The sequence below is a fragment of the Cebus imitator genome, unplaced genomic scaffold (genome assembly GCF_001604975.1).
Source record: "Cebus imitator isolate Cc_AM_T3 unplaced genomic scaffold, Cebus_imitator-1.0 Scaffold249, whole genome shotgun sequence".
Classification (NCBI taxonomy): domain Eukaryota; kingdom Metazoa; phylum Chordata; class Mammalia; order Primates; family Cebidae; genus Cebus; species Cebus imitator.
The window spans coordinates 334345-351665 of record NW_016107564.1 but is presented as its reverse complement, the minus strand read 5'-3'; the positions used below and the strand labels follow the sequence as shown (position 1 = coordinate 351665).

General features: G+C 43.5%; 1 pseudogene across 1 annotated transcript in view; it reads right to left on the bottom strand.

Moving 5' to 3' along the window:
- The window catches only part of LOC119466992, a 40669-nt pseudogene extending 30622 nt beyond the window's left edge, over positions 1 to 10047 (bottom strand). Inside the window, exon 1 of the transcript XR_005195505.1 lies at positions 9968 to 10047. The product of XR_005195505.1 is annotated as a heat shock protein HSP 90-beta-like (transcript). The remainder of the gene's footprint in view (positions 1 to 9967) is intronic.
- Positions 10048 to 17321: the final 7274 nt, after the last annotated feature.

Genomic DNA, 17321 nt, shown 5'->3' with positions numbered 1-17321 from the left:
TCCAAAGCTCACTTTCCCAAATGGTCCTCTTAATGAATAATGCTGTCCTACTGTGGTCTGAGCCAGAGTCCTGTCCATTCTCTGGCTTCCCAAATTCCCACTTTGAGGGCCAAAGAGGTCCCACGTCCTCCAAGATACCCTCCAAATTGCTGCTGCCCTCCAAACTCCTACAGCTCCTCTGGTGAGCACCAACCTACTTAGTCCTGGACCAAGCCCTGTCTTGCGTTTTTCTTAAATGATTTCTTGTATGTTAGTCTTCTCCCTCTAATTAGATTATATTTTTAAAGTCAGGAACCAGAATGTAGTAAAACTCCCATTTACTGTGTTCTTATTCAGTGCTAGTCTTTATATAAGTTTGCTTCCTAATGCTCTCAATCTATGAGGGAGGGATTGTTTCTATTTATAGACAAGAAAACTGAAGTTTGGAAGCTGACTATAATTGTGACCAGAGTACAAGTGGGTAGAGCTGGACTCACACCGTGCCTGGCTCCAAAGCCCAATATCCCTGGGGCTACACTCTTCTTTACATTTCTGCATTCACTATGGGCTCCCAACAAAAACTGCCTCTCATGTCACCATGGGACCATCTCCCATCTTCTTTCTGTGGCTTGAGGTTCTTCCAACAGAGGGTAGGTTTTCATTTAGGGCAAGAAATTATATTCTAATGCAAATAACCCTACAAAAGTCACATTTAGCACTTCAACATAGAGTTTTCAGGCACCTAATGGGGACTGGGTCCCATCTCAGATGCTTGGAAGGATACAGAGGTGAATAACACACGATCCCTGTCCTCAAGGAGCTCAGAATAGGTCCATTCCTGAGTGTTTGCTTCAGGGGCAGTGAGAGGGTGCTACCCTTGTGAAAGTGACAGAGTGTCAGGGGCCAGCAGAGAGTCTGCTGGTCAAGACCTGGGTTATCCTTTAGTTATTCATTCAGGAGATATTTACTGAGTGAGTGCCTGCTGTCAGCTAGGTTGTTCCTGGCCCTGGGGAGATGGTGGGGAACAACACATGTCCATATCTTCACGGAGCTGATGGCCTGGAATTGATAGAAAGATCAGGAACAAAACAATTAAATAAACCATATACTACATGAGGGGCTGATAGTGGTGGTGGAGGAGAATAAAGAGGAAAAGGGCGTATGTGTGTGCATGAATGTGTATGTCTGTGGGAGGTGGAGAGCAGCAGTTTTAAGTTCAGAAAGGCCTTACTAAGATGGCGTTTGAGTAAAGAACTGAAGGAGGTGAGAGAGCGAGCCACAGGGATCTCTGGAGGAAAAGCATTCCAGGCGAAGGGGAGAGATGGTGGGACAGGCCGGTGGCAAGAGTGTGCCTGGCATGTTGGAGGAGCAGGCTGGCAAGTGTGTCTGAACTGGAGCGCATGAAGACAGAGTGGTGAGAAATGAGGGCAGGGATGAGGGCTGGATGACTCAGTGCCTGGTAATCCCTTTTAAGAAGTTTGGTTTTCACTCAGACAGCGATTGAGAGTCACTGCAGGCTTTGAGTGGAGAAGAAACATGACATAACTGACTCGCTATGGCCACTGGGTTGAGAATGGACCTCAGTGGTGCTATGCTCTGAATTATGTCCCCTCAAAATTCATGTGCTGAAGCCCTAACCCCCAGTGTGATAATAATCGGAATGGGGCCTTTGGAAAGGAATTAGATGCAGATGGGGTGCTGATGATGGGATTAGTGTCCTTAGGGAAAAAACCCATCTCAGATGCTTGGAAGGTTACAGAGGTGAATAACACGTGGTCTCTGTCCACAAGGAGCCCACAGTCCTGTGCCTTGTGAGGACACAGACAGAAGACAGCTGTCTGCAGGCCAAAGCCCGCACCGGGAACCGAGGCTGCTGGCATCTTGAGCTTTGACTTCCCAAACTCCAGAATGGTGAGAAACATATGTCTGCTGTTGAAGCCACTCATTCCATGGTATTTTGTTATGGCAGCCAGAGCTGACTAAGACAGGGGGGCAGAGCTGAAAGCAGGGAACCCTGTGAGGATATAAATGATAGTGGAACAGAGTGTAGCAGGGAAGGTGGTGAGAAGTTTGATTCTGGATATATTGGAAGGGAGTGATATGGGTTACAAAACAGCAGATTAAGGATGACTTGGAGGATTTGGGCTGATACCACGGAAGGATGGAGTTGCCATTAACCAGATGAAGATACCAGGATGAACACATCTGGGGGAAAAGAACAGAGGCTTATTTGTGGTTCTGTTAAGATTGGACACCTATTAGCTATTTCAAGCAGAGATGGTGAGCAGGTTGGGGGTATATCTGTGTGGAGTTCAGAGGAGAGACTCCAGACTGGAGACAGGAATCTATGCTAGGATTCTAGCACCAGCATTTGGGAGATTCACGTACTCTGGGCCTTATTTTCCTCATCTTTAAAATAAACTTAATAGTACCCTTAATAGTAGAGAGAAAGAGAGAGGATAGAAAGGACAGATGGCTGTGATGTTTAAAAAGGGTTGCGCATTGTACAAACGCAAAAGACTGTCGTTATTTCCCCATCTGCCCACTTACCAGTGAAGGCAAGTGAGGTCAATTTAAGGCTGCGCTTTCCTTTTCTTCCCCTTCCCCTTCCTCTTCCCTTTCATTCCCTTCCCTTCTTTTCTTTCCTTCTTCCTTCCTTTTTTTTTTTTTTTTGTTCAGGGTTTTGCTGTCATCCAGGCTGGAGTGCAGTAGCTCAATCTTGGCTCTCTGCCTCCCAGATTCAAGTGATTCTCATTCCTCAGCCTCCTGAGTAGCTTGGATTAAAACTGTATACCACCATTCCTGGCTAATTTTTGTATTTTTAGTAGAGATAGGGTTTCACCATGTTGGCTAGGCTGGTCTCAAATTCCTGGCCTCAGATGAGCCACCTGGCTTGGCCTCCTAAAGTGCTGGGATTACAGGCGTGAACCACCATGCACAGCCAAGGCTGTGCTTTTCAAAGTACACCCCATGTTCTTCCTACATTAGAAAGGTAGATTCTTCTTTTGTTTCTCCACAAGAAACCCATTTTGACCTACAGAATCAGATTTTCTGAAGATAGTACTCAGGAATTTATTGTTCTGCCTCTCCCCTGGCTAATTTTTATGCACCTAAAAGCTTAAGTATTATAAGTATACAGAGAAAAACACCTCCACCAAGATGGGTACATCTTAGATTATAAAAAGTTTAAGTTGCTTCAGTGTCTAAAGAAAATTTCTTTAAGAAGTGAATATGGTTAGAGGGTAATCAGTGTCTTCTACCATGCAAAGGTAACAGGCTAAGTTAGGAAAGGCTGGAAGACGTAGGTAGGCTGACCTTTGGGTGGGGGCACAGGAGGGGTATTAGTTAGGCAGGGGTCAACCTGAGCAGATTGGGGCGGTAGAACCTGTTAGTGGTACACAGCATGACCATGGCCAAGTCAAGAAATGCAAATTAAATTTTTAAAAGTGAGCATAAGGCTAGAAGCTGAATGGGCTGTTTTTAGGATAGAGCAAAAAAGCAAAGTCAGGAACAAAGCAAGAGAGTCCAAGAGGGGCCCAGAGGGTGGGCCTAGAAGGAAGACAGCTGGTGGTGCTTGCACTGGCTTCCACTGACAAGGTGCACGCAGCGGGATGGGCTGGTTTCATGATTAGAATGAAAGCTGTCTGAGGGCCAAGTTCTCTCTGTAGTAGATTAGCCCAGGGTGATCGTGCTAGAAGGTGCAATCTCATCTATTGCATTCTTGTCCAGCCCCAGTGACTAGGCCTTCTTGCAAGATCAGCCTTTCTTTGTTCTCCTCCGTCCCTGCCCTCTCCTTGCTAAGTGCTCCTTACTACTACGTAGGTGGTAATTGATCCATAATAGACATGTTTTTATTGCAGTAATAGTGCCACTTTCTGCAAAAAGAGCAATGCAGTTTTGTTAATGGAAGTCATGTGTTGAGACAGGGTTGGATGGGAACTTCTGGGTCTGGCTTGGCTCTGGCTCAAAACCTTCCGGGAAAACACAAACTTTCAGGGACACACCCAGAAAGCCCCATTTACCTCTGTCAGGCCCATCTGCTTTGCATTAGAAAAATAGTAACAGCCCTCTCCCAGTGCCCTTTCATAAATATAAAATGTGTAATAAAATAGTTATTAGAAGGTAATCAATGGTGCTTATGTTTTCTGTTGTGAGGGGATTGATGGTGAATTCCCACATAATCCCATCAGCAGCTGGGTCTGCAGGGAATCTTTTCTGTGTGACTGGCCCAAGCCCATTTTGGTCGGTCAGAAGACAGGATCCCTGACATTTCCCTTTTATTTCTAATTCTATAGATCTTCATTCACATTGGTGAAGATGAGAAGATTGACTCTAGGGTTTCTCAAGGGGAAAAACGTACCTACTTAACAGCTTTAAGGTTGGGATGAAATGAACTAACATTGATAAAGGGTTTAAGCCCTAAATATGCATCACATTGCCAGAGTTTAGTTTCCCTTTCCTCATGTCCCCATCTTGCCTGGTTTAAATTGTTGGGATAGTTCAGGGAAACTGGGAGAGTATTAAGCAAATTAAGGGCACTTTTCAAGAAAGTCTAAACCTTCTCTATTGAGGAAGCCCACATGACTTTCCTTTTCCCTCTCAAAGCATTAATTGAAGGTCCCTCATAATTCAAAACTTGATCAAATAAGATAACCTATGAAGGCTAGCAGGGCTTGATCCAAGGTATGTGCTTGGTATGTGTTAGTTTATAAGGCTTTGATAGATTTTGTTTTTTGACTTATTAACTCATAAAATGATATTTGTGTTTATCACCAGATTACAAAATCCTTGGAAATAAAAAGCTGTATTTTTTTCACTTCTTTTTTTTTTCAGTATCCAGTGAAGTATTGGGTGCATAGTAGAGATTAATAAATGTTTCTGGATTGGTCAGTGATGGCAACAACTATACTTAATTGTTTATATATGTATATTTATTTTAAGTTCAGTAAACCTTTATTGACAGGCACTTTGCCAGGTACAGAAGAAACACGTATAATAATATGAGCTTTGAGAACTGGCTCCATTCTAGAACATCATGGGTATCAACACTTTAATCCTCACAATAGTCTTACAAGTGTCCAATTCACAGACTAAGGAATGAAGATAATATGACTATGACACTGTGCTCTTATCCATTGCAACACGGCTGCCTGATGAGGACCTGAGGTGTGGTCCTGCCTCTCAAAGGGCTTCCCATCAAGTGGAAGTCAGGGCTGAGAGTGGAAGAGATATGTAAGTAGACATATGCCTGTATGATGATGTTTAGTGGGATGGAAAGCTGAAGAGACTGGCAGGGACTGGCATATCTCAGGGCCTCGAATGCTCAGGGAAAAGTTGGGTCAGCTGGCCTGGAAATTTCACAGAATGAGTTCCACAACCTTCAGAGATCTCTTCTTTGTTTGCTAATGATGGGCTTCATTTTTCCCTTCTGAAGTCAACTGGCACAGGTGAGGGAGCTGCCTGGGTGCCATGTTGGAATCACAGACTCTCAGAGCTGCATCCCTTAGAAAGGCGTGGTCAGGCTTCCATTCAATGCACTAGTCCTGGGACAACGGCACCTGTGTTTGCTTATAATATGGTTTGGCTATGTCCTCACCCAAAATCTCATCTTGAATTGTAATCTGAATTGTAATCCCCATGTGCCGGGGGAGGGACCTCTTGGGAGGTGATTAGGTCATGGGGGCAGTTCCCCATGTTGTTCTTGTGAGAATGAGTCCTCATGACATCTTATCGTTTTATAAGGGGCTTTTCCCCACTTTACTCTGCACTTCTCCTTCCTGTTTCCATGTGAAGAAGGATGTGTTTGCTTTCCCTTCTGACATGATTGTAAGTTTCTGGAAGCCTCCTCAGCCATGCTAACCTGTGAGTTAATTAAACCTCTTTCCTTTATAAATGACCCAGTCTCAGGTATGTCTTTATTAGCAGTGTGAGAATGGACTAATACAGCTTACATGCTCTCAGTATTGAAGACCTCACTACTATACCAGATGGCTCATCCCATCACTAGGCAGCTCCAGTGTTAAGCTAAAATAATTTTCTTTCAACATTAACATGATGGTGCTCTGTCTTCTTACATATGTCAGCTCTTTCTGGGTTCCTTGAAGCAAGTCTTCTCCAAGACAACATTTACAGATCTTTTTATTGCTTCTCATAGGATGTGGTTTCTAGACTTCATTCTTCCCATTATTTATTCCACAAACAAATACTGGGCTAGATTCTGGGAATGCAAAGATGGTTTACGTCTTGGCCTGCCATCAACCAATTTATAATAGTTAGAGGGAGAGATATATCAAAACAAAGATTCTCTGGGCAGTTTGATAGGAGTGACACAATAGCCGCTCAAGAGAGGCCCTGTAGGAGCACAGAGGAGGAAATCTTTCTCCTAGGGATGTTAGCTTCTGGGCCACTCTTATGAGAGTGCTCCCCATGGTTCCTTCCTTACACTGCCTCCATTCTTCTCTTTACATCCTCTCATCCCTGGATGTCATCACAAAAACCAGTGGCTTCAAGCAGCACATACATGCAAATCAACTCCAAAATCCATCTATCTGGTTCAAACACCTCCACTGAACTCCAGATCCTGTTGTTTACATGCCTTCTGGATCCCACCATTGGTGATCTCAGAACCACTTCCAGCTCAACACATCACCGACAAAATTCCCCAAAACATTCTCAGAGAGGTTAAGGCAACTTGGACTGTCAAAATGTTCACTTTTTCTGCCGCTTGCCAGAGACTTTGGGATAGGAAATGAGATGGGCAATACCCAGTCTTTCCCTCTTGTTTTATGTCTTTTCACTGTGGTGCCCTCTTCAACCAAACTCCATTCAATATTTCAGTGCTGCTTTCTGGGAGCCTCTTGTCTCAGTAAGAAACCAAAGGTGGTGACATCCCCTCTCTTAAGGCTTCAGACTTGAAGCCTCAGCTTCTGCATGTGGGCCCTGACAGCAGGAAGATGGACTCTCTGGGCACAGAGGCCCTTTCAACCCTCACTAGATATGCAGATCTGTCATTCTTTTCTAATAGCTTTCCACCAGAGACTGAATCTGTTTTAGCTTCCATTGGATCCCCTGGTTTGGAGTAGCACTTGGCTTATAGTTGATACTCAACATCTGCTTAATGGTTGAACAAATTCTGTCTCTATACCAAGCCATAATGTTTCTTTGAAAGTGCATATATTTAAAAGTGAGCTTTAGAATGCTGAATTTGAAAGCTAGGCCAATTTTTGAGAATGCAATTCAATTCCACATCCATTTATTGAGCAAAGACAGTGTCCCAGACACTGTGCTGGGTACAGGGGTTTCATCTAGGAATAAGATACAGCCAGGGGCTTCAGGCAACTCATGGAGGATGAGGTAGGAAGTGGCAGGAGACAGTGCAACACAGTAGCCATATGGCACTGTTATTGGTGCAAGACATGAAGTGCTGATGCAGGGTAGAGGAGGGAGTGACTAATTCTATGGGTTCGAAGGGTCGGGGTTAGCGGGCTGGCAAGATTCAGCTCCACAGATCATGAGTTCCTCAGCTGGCTCCCCAAGCACTGAGGATGCCTTTCTCCATCTCTCTTGGGTGGAGATGAAACTTCTTTTAGTTTCATCCTTCACCTTAAAGACACGTGAAATCTCGAATTAGAATACTTTAGAGAGAAAAAGCTGTGAGAAACATTGAGTCCTGTGGATTTCCATCTTTCTTTTTGTAGCAGAAACTTCAACTTAAATCTTACCAGGACACCCATTTTGTAAAATGGATCCAACCAGAGTCTCTCTGTCAGGTTGAAATCCCTGATCTAGGCCAACAGTCTCTCTTTTTTTTTTTTTTTTTTTTTTTCCAGGTGAGGATAATGAGCGCCAAAGCCCCAAAACACAGGAGTGGCAACTTTGCAGTGGCCACAGATCTGAGTCCCCGGCTCTCTCCCTGCCTCTGGGCCAGGGTGTGTGCAGCTCAGGTTGTGAGCCTGGGGCGACAGCCCGTCCCGCCTGAGATTAACCATCAGGTGGGAAAAGCAATTACATCTTGCACAGGCCAGATCTGCTCGTCCCATTCTCCCTCCCTGCAGGCGATGTCAAAACACGAGGGCAGGATCCTGCTTCTTCTCACGTTTTAAAAACATACAGTGGACTTGTGTTTACAATACTGCCAAGGGATATGACGCGGAACGGCAGAGCGCACCGCCCCCTGGAGGGAGCCACCCTGTCCTCGCCGTGGCCCTCTAGAGCTTCCACAACCACAGCTCTCTCCTTTGGGCTCCACTTCAGAGAGTCTTGCCAGGGGATGTCGCTGAGCTTCAGGACTTAAACAATGCTATACGTTGTGCAAACAAACAGCACCAGTAATGATCTGCCCCCTGGATCAGAGCCACGGCTGTCTGGGTCACCCAGCCTGGGATTTTTCCGGTGGGGAATGCAGGTTAGGCATCAGAATTCCAGTTCCAGACCCCGTTTTGTGCTTCTGCGGGACTCACACATGAGCTTTTTCGTTTTCTGGGCCTCAGCATCCCCATTGGAGAAATGGCAGGGCTATGAAGCTTTGAGTTCATCCACTGGTTTTCATATTTGTGTGTGCTGCTGTGAGATTTCTTTTTGAAACGGAGTCAGGCAGGCACATTTAAAATATAAAGTAGACGAAAGCCAAACTTTCTGGTGAAGGCAGCAGGAGAGGGCTGGGTTACCCACTTCTACTCGGGGGGGCTCTTTACATTGTCTCTATGGATGTCTAGGATCCCCAGAACATAGTTGGATAGATGAGCTTTCGGATCCTTCTGGCTCAAACATTCTGTGATCCCATAAACATTCTGTAAATGCTGAGTCACAGTTGTGATTGTAAGAATTGTGTGTGTGTGTGAGAGAGAGAGAGAGAGAGAGAGAGAGGGAGGGAGGGAGAGAGAGATTACAGATTACAACTGGGCATTTTATTTTGATCAGGACATTGTATTTTTTAACTTATTTTTTCTTGATTATAAAGGTAAGGCATATTGATTATTAGAAATGAGATTACTATAAAATAAAATCACATGAAATCTTGCTCTTCTGAATTGAAATTATTATATTGAAAGATGTCTCTGCCACTTACAGGACTTTCCAGGTTAAATGAGTGCAGTTTAAAGGACAAATGGATGAGACCACTTGGCTTTGCTGACTGGGAGATGCCCATATTTTCTTTCATCTGTATATTCCTTAACAGTGATCAGATCATGTCTGTGTACTATGACCCAGTTGATTCTTAAAACCAAAGGGAAAACAACAGAGATAAAGGATGAGGGGGGGTGGGGAGAGAGAGAGAGAGAGAGAGAGGGAGAGAGAGAGAGGGAGAGATCTTTCTTTTACTTTGCTGCAATGCTGGGTAGCAGCTTTGTGTCTTCATCTTGACCTGGATTCTGGATTGCCACCTCTACACCAAATTTATTCCTCCACCAATTCCCTGTTCCCTCCTCAGTTCTCTAGTTCACATCTCAGACTTTCAGAGACCGGGAGGAGAGCAGCTTTGAAATCGAATTCACTATAGGATGAATGATGAATGTGGTCATTGGCACTGAACACCAATACCACCCTTCTGACATGTGCCTTCCTGTGCCATAGGGGATATAAAGAATGACACTTCCCAGAATCCCTTGCAGCTAGAGTATGAGCAATTTTTCAGCTAGAAGATACACTTGCTTGACATTTGGAAGGTGGAAGTGAAGCAGCAGCTCTGTGTAGTTGATGACAAATCAAACAAAAGCCAAGAAAGCTTTCTACTTCCCTTTAAAGTTTATGAATGAACCTTTGAGGTCATATCCTTGAGCAACCATCCTCTGCCATACACATAATCTCACTGACTTCCCTGAGTTTCAATTAGTTGCAAGCTGTAAAGTGGAAGTAAGAATACCTACTTCTAGGGGTTTCGAAGGTCAAATAAGATGATGCCAGGGAAGTAGCATGTGGTTGGCAGTATAGGAGCTGAGAGATTTAGTTCCTTTTCCACTTCTGTGCTCTAGGCCTTGACATACCTTACCCAGCGATCCAGTCCCGGCCTGAAGTAAACTTAAAGCCAATACTGGAACAGTTTTTCCCAAACTGTTCCACAGAACACATGTTAGCATCTCCTCAGGTACTAGGGTTCCAAGCACACAGTTTGGAAAACCCTATCCAAGAATATTATTCCCAGAGAGAACCTTAGAGATCTTTTAATTTACAATCCTTTATTGTAGGGAGACTGAGGTTCCAAAAGGGAAATAGGACCCTCGTGAGTTTGTCTAGCAAGCAACTTGCAGAAGCATACTGGTCTTCTAATTTTTGAGTCAAAAGTCAGATGCAGTGGCTCACTCCTGTAATCCCAGCACTTTGGGATGGTGAGGTAGGAAAATCACTTGGGGCCAGAAGTCTGAGACCAGCCTGGACAGCATAGTGAGATCTTGGCTCTAGCAAGAATATCAAATTATTATCCAGGTGTGAAAATGTGTACCTGTAGTCCCAGCTGCTCAGTGGGCTGAGGTGGGCAGGCTCTCTTAAGTCCAGGAGGTTGATGCTGCAGTGAGCTATGATCATGCCACTGTCCTGCAGCCTGGGAAACAGAGCAAGATCCTGTCTCAAAAAAAAAAAAAAAAATTGCCAAAGTTACCAATTTCTCTGAGCCTTCACTTTCCTATCTGTAAAATGGTTATAATAATGTCTTTTCTTCCTACTACATGTGGGATAAGTGACAATGAAGTGTTGTTGTGAAAGTACTTTAGAATATATAAATATATAGGGGGAGAAAGAAAGATCAATATACACACACAAGCACGTTTAGAAAGGCTTAATGCAAAGGTAAGGCTTTGTTAATAATCTGCATTTGATTTTGATTTGTTAATTAATTTACCACAGGTTTATTGAGCACCTACCAGTTACTATTTCAGTGCTGGGTATAAGTGGAGGACAAGAGAGACATGGTGGCTGCCTTCCTGAGCTTACACTCTGAATGAGTGGAGGGAGAATGGCAAAGAGGGAGAGACGCAGAGGACAAATATACAACAGGTAAACATGAGAATGTTGGACAGTGCCGAGTGCCCTGAAGAAGTGAAGTAGGGTGTTGCAATCAAGAGAGATGTGACGATTTCAGACCTGGCGGTCAGAACAGCCTCTCTGAGTGGGATCTTACACTGGCCTTGGGAGCAGGTGGGAGGGCCTAGGAGCAGAGCAGTCCAGGCAGATGGAGGGCTGGAGCAGAGGCCTTAGGTGAGGCAGCAGTGGTGTCAGCGGAGATCCTATAGGGAAAAGGACCTCACATCACCAGAGGCCATGTAGCCCAGGGCAAGTAGCATGGAAAAAGGGAAATGGGTAGCAGTTTGGAGATCCAAGTTCTAATCCTAGCTTTGCCACAAAGTAGCTGGGTTGCCTTGGATGCGCCATGTAATAGTCCTGGCCTCAGTTTCTTTATCTGTCAAATGGAAACATAAATCCTCCCCTTTCCCAGAGGTACGCTATGAGGGGGGTCGGACTAGGTGTGAGCTGCCCTCAAACACCCAGCTCCCATGTGTAGTGATAAAAGCCAATCTGTCTCAGGCTTTTCCAGGAGCCTGGGCTGCAGGGATGAGGGGCCTCCAGGCCATCCACCCACATGCACAATGCAAGCCCTGTGCTGGCCCCATGGACAACAGGCACGGACGAGAGGGTCTGCTTTTTCTTTTCATGGACTTGAGACTTCAAGCCTTTGGAATGAGTGCCAACAATAATTCATCAGGAACGCTTTACAACTCAGCATTACAAAACCTGTTAGGAGACAGATCGCCCACAGGACAGCCTTTGAGAAGGAAATGTGTTCAGGGCTGGTGACCTCAAGATGATTAATGATTTTTAACAGGGTGAACTCTGTCCTCCCCCTCCCATGTACTGTGTTCGCACTCTGCCTTTCCTGACTTGTTTGCAGGAGAAAGGGGAGATGGGGAGGGGGAGAGGGAGGAGGGGAGGGGAAGGAAGAGGTGGGAGTAGGGGATGCTTGAAGGTAAAGCCCACCAATCATAAGGAAAATGCAGGAACAAGAGCACTCTGTCAGAAAGGCAGAAATGTCTTATTGTTATTGTTTTACTTTTCTTTTTTCTTTCTTTTTTTTTTTTTTGCAAAAACAGAGATGGAGGCTTTATATAATGAAATATGTGCAATGTGTCACAACTCCAGTAAGCTTTTTTGTGTTAGGCTTTTTGCACAGTGCCTTGTGCTTTCGGCCATTGTTACTATTATCATCACCCCTCCATCGCCAGGGACACAAACGTTGGTATTATTGAATGTGGAATGTATCGAAAAAGTTAATCATGATTTTACTTTTTGATTTTTAAAGTCATGGTAACCTGATTTTTACGTTATTAGATTTAGAAAATTACAACAGTGATATATGCAGTTTTAACAAACCAAAAATACAGAGTTGTTGGAAGAAAAATTTCTAATCTTTCCCTATACCCTTCTTTAGTCCCAAACCCCTGAGATCATCAATGTCAAATCAGTGCCATCCTTGGTAGTACTGTACACATATTAATCCAGAGTGATGTCCGCATACATGATCCTATAGAACATGAATGTTCAACTGCAAACCAAGAGTCATGGCAGACCTTCATACTTTTGTGGGAAAGGCAAATTTATGTTGATAATGAGTTGATAGTTAATATTTATTGATTATTTTTATTAGAGATATTCTTACATTAGCAGTATTCTTTAGAGTACCTTTGTATTAAAGGTACTCTATTCTAGTGCATTACATGTGTTATTTAGATGATAATATTTATTGATTATTTACATTAAAGGTAATCTGTTCTAGTGTATATTACATGTGTTATTTAATCCTCATAATAGCCATTAAAAGTACTAGAAATATTCTTCCCACTTCACAATTGAGGAAATTGAGCTACGAAGTTAGCTTGGAAGTTGTAGAACCAGGATTGGCGTTCAGGAGGTCTCATCCTCAGCCCTGAGCTCTGCTGAATGAGCATTTTGGTTTTAAATCTTTCTCCTATAAGCATTACTAAAACCCTGTTTAACTCCTGCAATGTCTGCTTGCAAGTTTTTACAGACAGCAAAATAAATGAAAGGGTAGCAAGTGAGTGATTAAGGATGAAGGTTCCACTCCCCCATACCTACTGTGATGGCTATTTCCTCTGTGGGTCCTCGTTTTGGGTGAGACTCAATTTCATGAATGTGTATATTTTTCTGCTCCTAGAACCGTTTGTAAAGTCTCATTAACTGTAAAGCTACTTCTTGGTGTGTTGTCTGACTTTCAGATTCTTCAGCAACATCCAAACAAGTTTGAGAAGCACTCAACTTGACTCTGAGATTTGGTATGAGGTGTGTAAAACTCACTCATCAACATACCTCTTGTGATTGTCTTATAAAAGCAACCAAAAGGTCAATATACAGCAAAAGTTTTAAGAGCACATTTTTTCAGAAACAATTTATACTGTCAGTTTTTTCTTTTTCTTTGTTCCTTCTAACTTTTATTTTAGGTTCAGGGGTACATATGTCAGTTTGTTACATGGGTGAATCGCATGTCATGGGGGTTTGGTGTACAGATGACTTCATCATACACGTAATGAGCATAGTACCCTACAGGTAGCATTTTGATCCTCACCCTCCTTCCACTCTTCACTATCAGACTCCGATGTCTTTTGTACCTTTCTTTGTGTCCATGTGTACTCAATATTTAGCTCCGACTTATAAGTGAGCATGTGGTATTTGGTTTTCTGTTTCTGTGTTAATTTGTTTAGGATAATCCTGGTGCATCCATGTTGCTGCAAAGGACAGGATTTTGTTCTGTTTTATGGTTGCATGGTATTTCATGTTGTATATGTACCACAGTTTCTTTATCCAGTCCACTGTTGATGGGCATCTAGGTTGATTTCATGTCTTTGCTATTGTGAATAGAAGAGCACAAGATTTTGAGTTAGGATCTTGTTAAAATTATACCTGTTCCATGTAGTAATTATGTGACGTAGAGACTTAGTTTTCTCACTCGTAAATTGGAAATAATTGCACCATTTACTTTATAGGGTTGGAATCAGGATTATTTGAAATAATGTCTGTAAGTAAAACACTTAGCACAGGGCATGGCATGTAGTAAGGACTTAATGCATAGTAGCTACTGTCAATGAAATCAATAATTTATGATATCTGCTCACATTTTTTTCTCTCATCTTCACTAATCTAGTTGGAAGAACCATCATCTGAAATTCACTGATAGTTTCACTTTAGACTGAGTTGCTATTACATGGCCTTTTACAAGTTTTACAGACCTCGATGTGAGTTGGCAGATATTATTGAAAAAGAAAACTGGGAAACTTGTAAAGAACATCATCTGTATAATTTTTAATTGAGGAACCAGAAGCTAGGAGAGACGCATGGAGATTCTTTCTGACAGCCATCAGAAGGAGACAACCCGATGATGCATTGACCACTTACTCCCACATTGACCAGATCCTGTCAATGGATCAGCTGAGGTGGGAGCCTTAGTTTATTTGTTGGATGAGATGTTTGTTCTAAAATAAAGTTACTAGACTGGGCCACCCTTTGGAGGATACAAAGTTCAACCTAAGTTTTAGACATGCATGCTCAGTCTCTGCGGAATAAAGGGCTGTTGGTGAATGAGAATTTGAACTTGGTTTTTATGGTTTTAGGGGGAGACCTATCCAGATTATTCTGGTAACGAGAGGTTTATATTAAGGAACTCACAATGGACAGACTTTCACGGGAATGCTAGTTTAGCCAAATCAGCAAGATGATCTTGGTTGCACAGTCCTATCAGTAAAAATACTTGAGACTGCATGCTAATACACGTCTCTCTGTGTGTACATGTACATTTAAATTATGTAATATCATAATGCACAAATGTAGCTATTAGCATTAGCTAATATCTCAAAGCACATTACTCATGAGTGCAGTTCATCATTAATGATAGGGGATCTAACTCTATGTTTCAAATAATCCTTGTATCATTTTTGGGGGGCTGTCATCACTAAGTACCACCAACTGAATGGCTTAACCAACAGAAATTTATTGTCTTACAGTTCTGAAGGCTACAAGTCTAAAAGCAAGGTGTGGTTAGGGTTGGCTTCTTCTGAGGGCTATGAGGGAAATTCTGCTCCATGCCTCACTCCTAGCTTCTGGTAGCCTGAGGCATTCCTTGGTATTTAGATGGTCATCTCTTTCCTGTGTCTTCACATTATATTTCTAATGTGCATATCTGTCTCTGTATCCAAATTTCTCCTTTTTATAAAAATATCAACCATATTAGATTTAGGCTAACCCTAATGACCTCAGTTTAACTTAATCACCTTGGTAAAAACCCTATTTTCAAAGATGGCTACATTCTGAGGTACTGGGAGTTAGAGCTTCAACACTTTGTGGGGGGTGGGGATACTCAATTCAGTCTACAACAGTTTTCTTGGCATTTTCAAGAATGCTTGACTGACCCTGTCATATCTCCTTCAATTGTCATGGTTTTTCCTTTGTAATGCGGCTCATGAAGAGTTTGTACTTGGAATAAGACATGTGGTCACACTGCCATCTTCTTATTACTTGTTTGTACTTGGCATATTATTTGGTGTGTGCTTTTCTTACATGAAGCTTTTTAGTTCATTTTGTGACTAAATAGTGATAGCTATTATTTAGTTATCACTAAATAATATAATCTATAAATCATTTAGCTGGGCATTCTAAGACCACAGTCTATTGTAGTCCACTTCAATTGGATGGCTGAATGATGCCACACTCAGCAGGCTGAGTGATTTTTTTTCTATAATAGAGTCCACCACACAGTCCCTGCTCTGTTGGTGTCCAGTTGTCCATAGGAGTGGGGCAGCCACAAGGATGACAATCATATGGGCTACTGCTCAGATATGCCAGACTGGGGATTAACTGTACTTCCCTGAAAGCTAAGAAAGACAGCACATCAGAATGCAAGTGAAAAAAAGTAACATTTTATGAAGGACAGCCTGAAACATGCTTTATTAGAAAATAAAATAAAAGCAAGAGAAGAGCCAAGATGGCTGACTAGATGTAGCCAGGAAGAGCCCCTCCCACCAAGAGCCAAGACCATGGAGGAGAACAGTACACTCCAAGCAGACCTTTGGAAGGAAGGCATTGAGAGTAGATGGAGGGAGGACACAGACCCTGAGCAAAAGGAAGAGGAAGCTGAAAATGCTGCACAAAGTTGCCAAGTACCAGAACGTGTTCCCAGCCCCAAGTGGCTCCTGGGGTAGAGGTGAGTTAAGTAGGCATGGAGTGGCGCATTCTCACCACGGATCTCTGAAATTCCAGCTGCAGGAGACCTCATAATCCCCACAGACGTTTGAGTTGGCAGGGAGAGCTTCTTAGAGAGTAAGGAAGAACAGAATTTCAAGCATGTGTGACCAGTGTTTGGAGTGGGCATGGCTGCAGTGGAGCATAGCCAGGGATGCTCATTCCTCAAGGTTTGCCATGCCCTTCTAGGTGGCTTTGGCCTTTGTTGACTGTCAGACATGGATGGAACAGGGCTATCTTGCTTGTGGGAGGAGACCAGTTTGATCTGAGCACCCTGTATCTGCTGGCCTCTCCCAGGTTCCCTGTGTCTGGCCACACCTGCATGCCATACAGCCTCAGCTGCCCAACTGGGGTGCTTCTCAGTGGCCACCACCATAGCGCCTTCACCAGCAGACCCTGCCTAACTATCAGAGAGCTTTGACAGAGACATTCCTGCCTGCATGCACTCACCTGCAGTTTACCCACTCCTCTGCCAGTGTGCATAGATCTTGCCACCACTACCCTGCTACCCTGCTCCTGCCATCATAAACATTAGCGCACAGCCCCCACTGTGCTGTTGCCCTGCTGCTGCTGGTGTGTGCACACAAGCATGGATCTTGCTATCACCAACCCCAACAAAGCAGTGTTGCTGGCACTCCCCATCACAGTGTTGTTGCCAGTGAGTGGGGAATACCTTGGCACCTCTGCTGCAGCAGGTGCTCAACTACAAGGGGATAGAGAACTAAGCCATGGGCCTGGTCCCAGTTCTCCAGAGTTAGAGCATGCAGCCCAGGAGTGCTGAGCTGAGCCCTGGCCTCCTGAAATCATCCAGAAACAATGGCAGTTGACTGAACTCAACTTAGATCACAGTCATACCCTCAAGGGCTTCACAAAATATAAAAGCAAAAAGCCCCATCCAAATGAAAGCCACTTCAAAGATTAAAGGAACATTAGCACACACAGAGGAGAAAGAATCAGTGCAAGAACTCTGGAACTCAAAAAGCCTGAATGTCTTCTTTTCTCCAAATGAATGTACTAGTTCTCTAGCAATGATTCTTAACCATACTGAAATGACTGGAATGACAGATATATAATTCAGAATTTGGATGACAATGAAGATCACACAG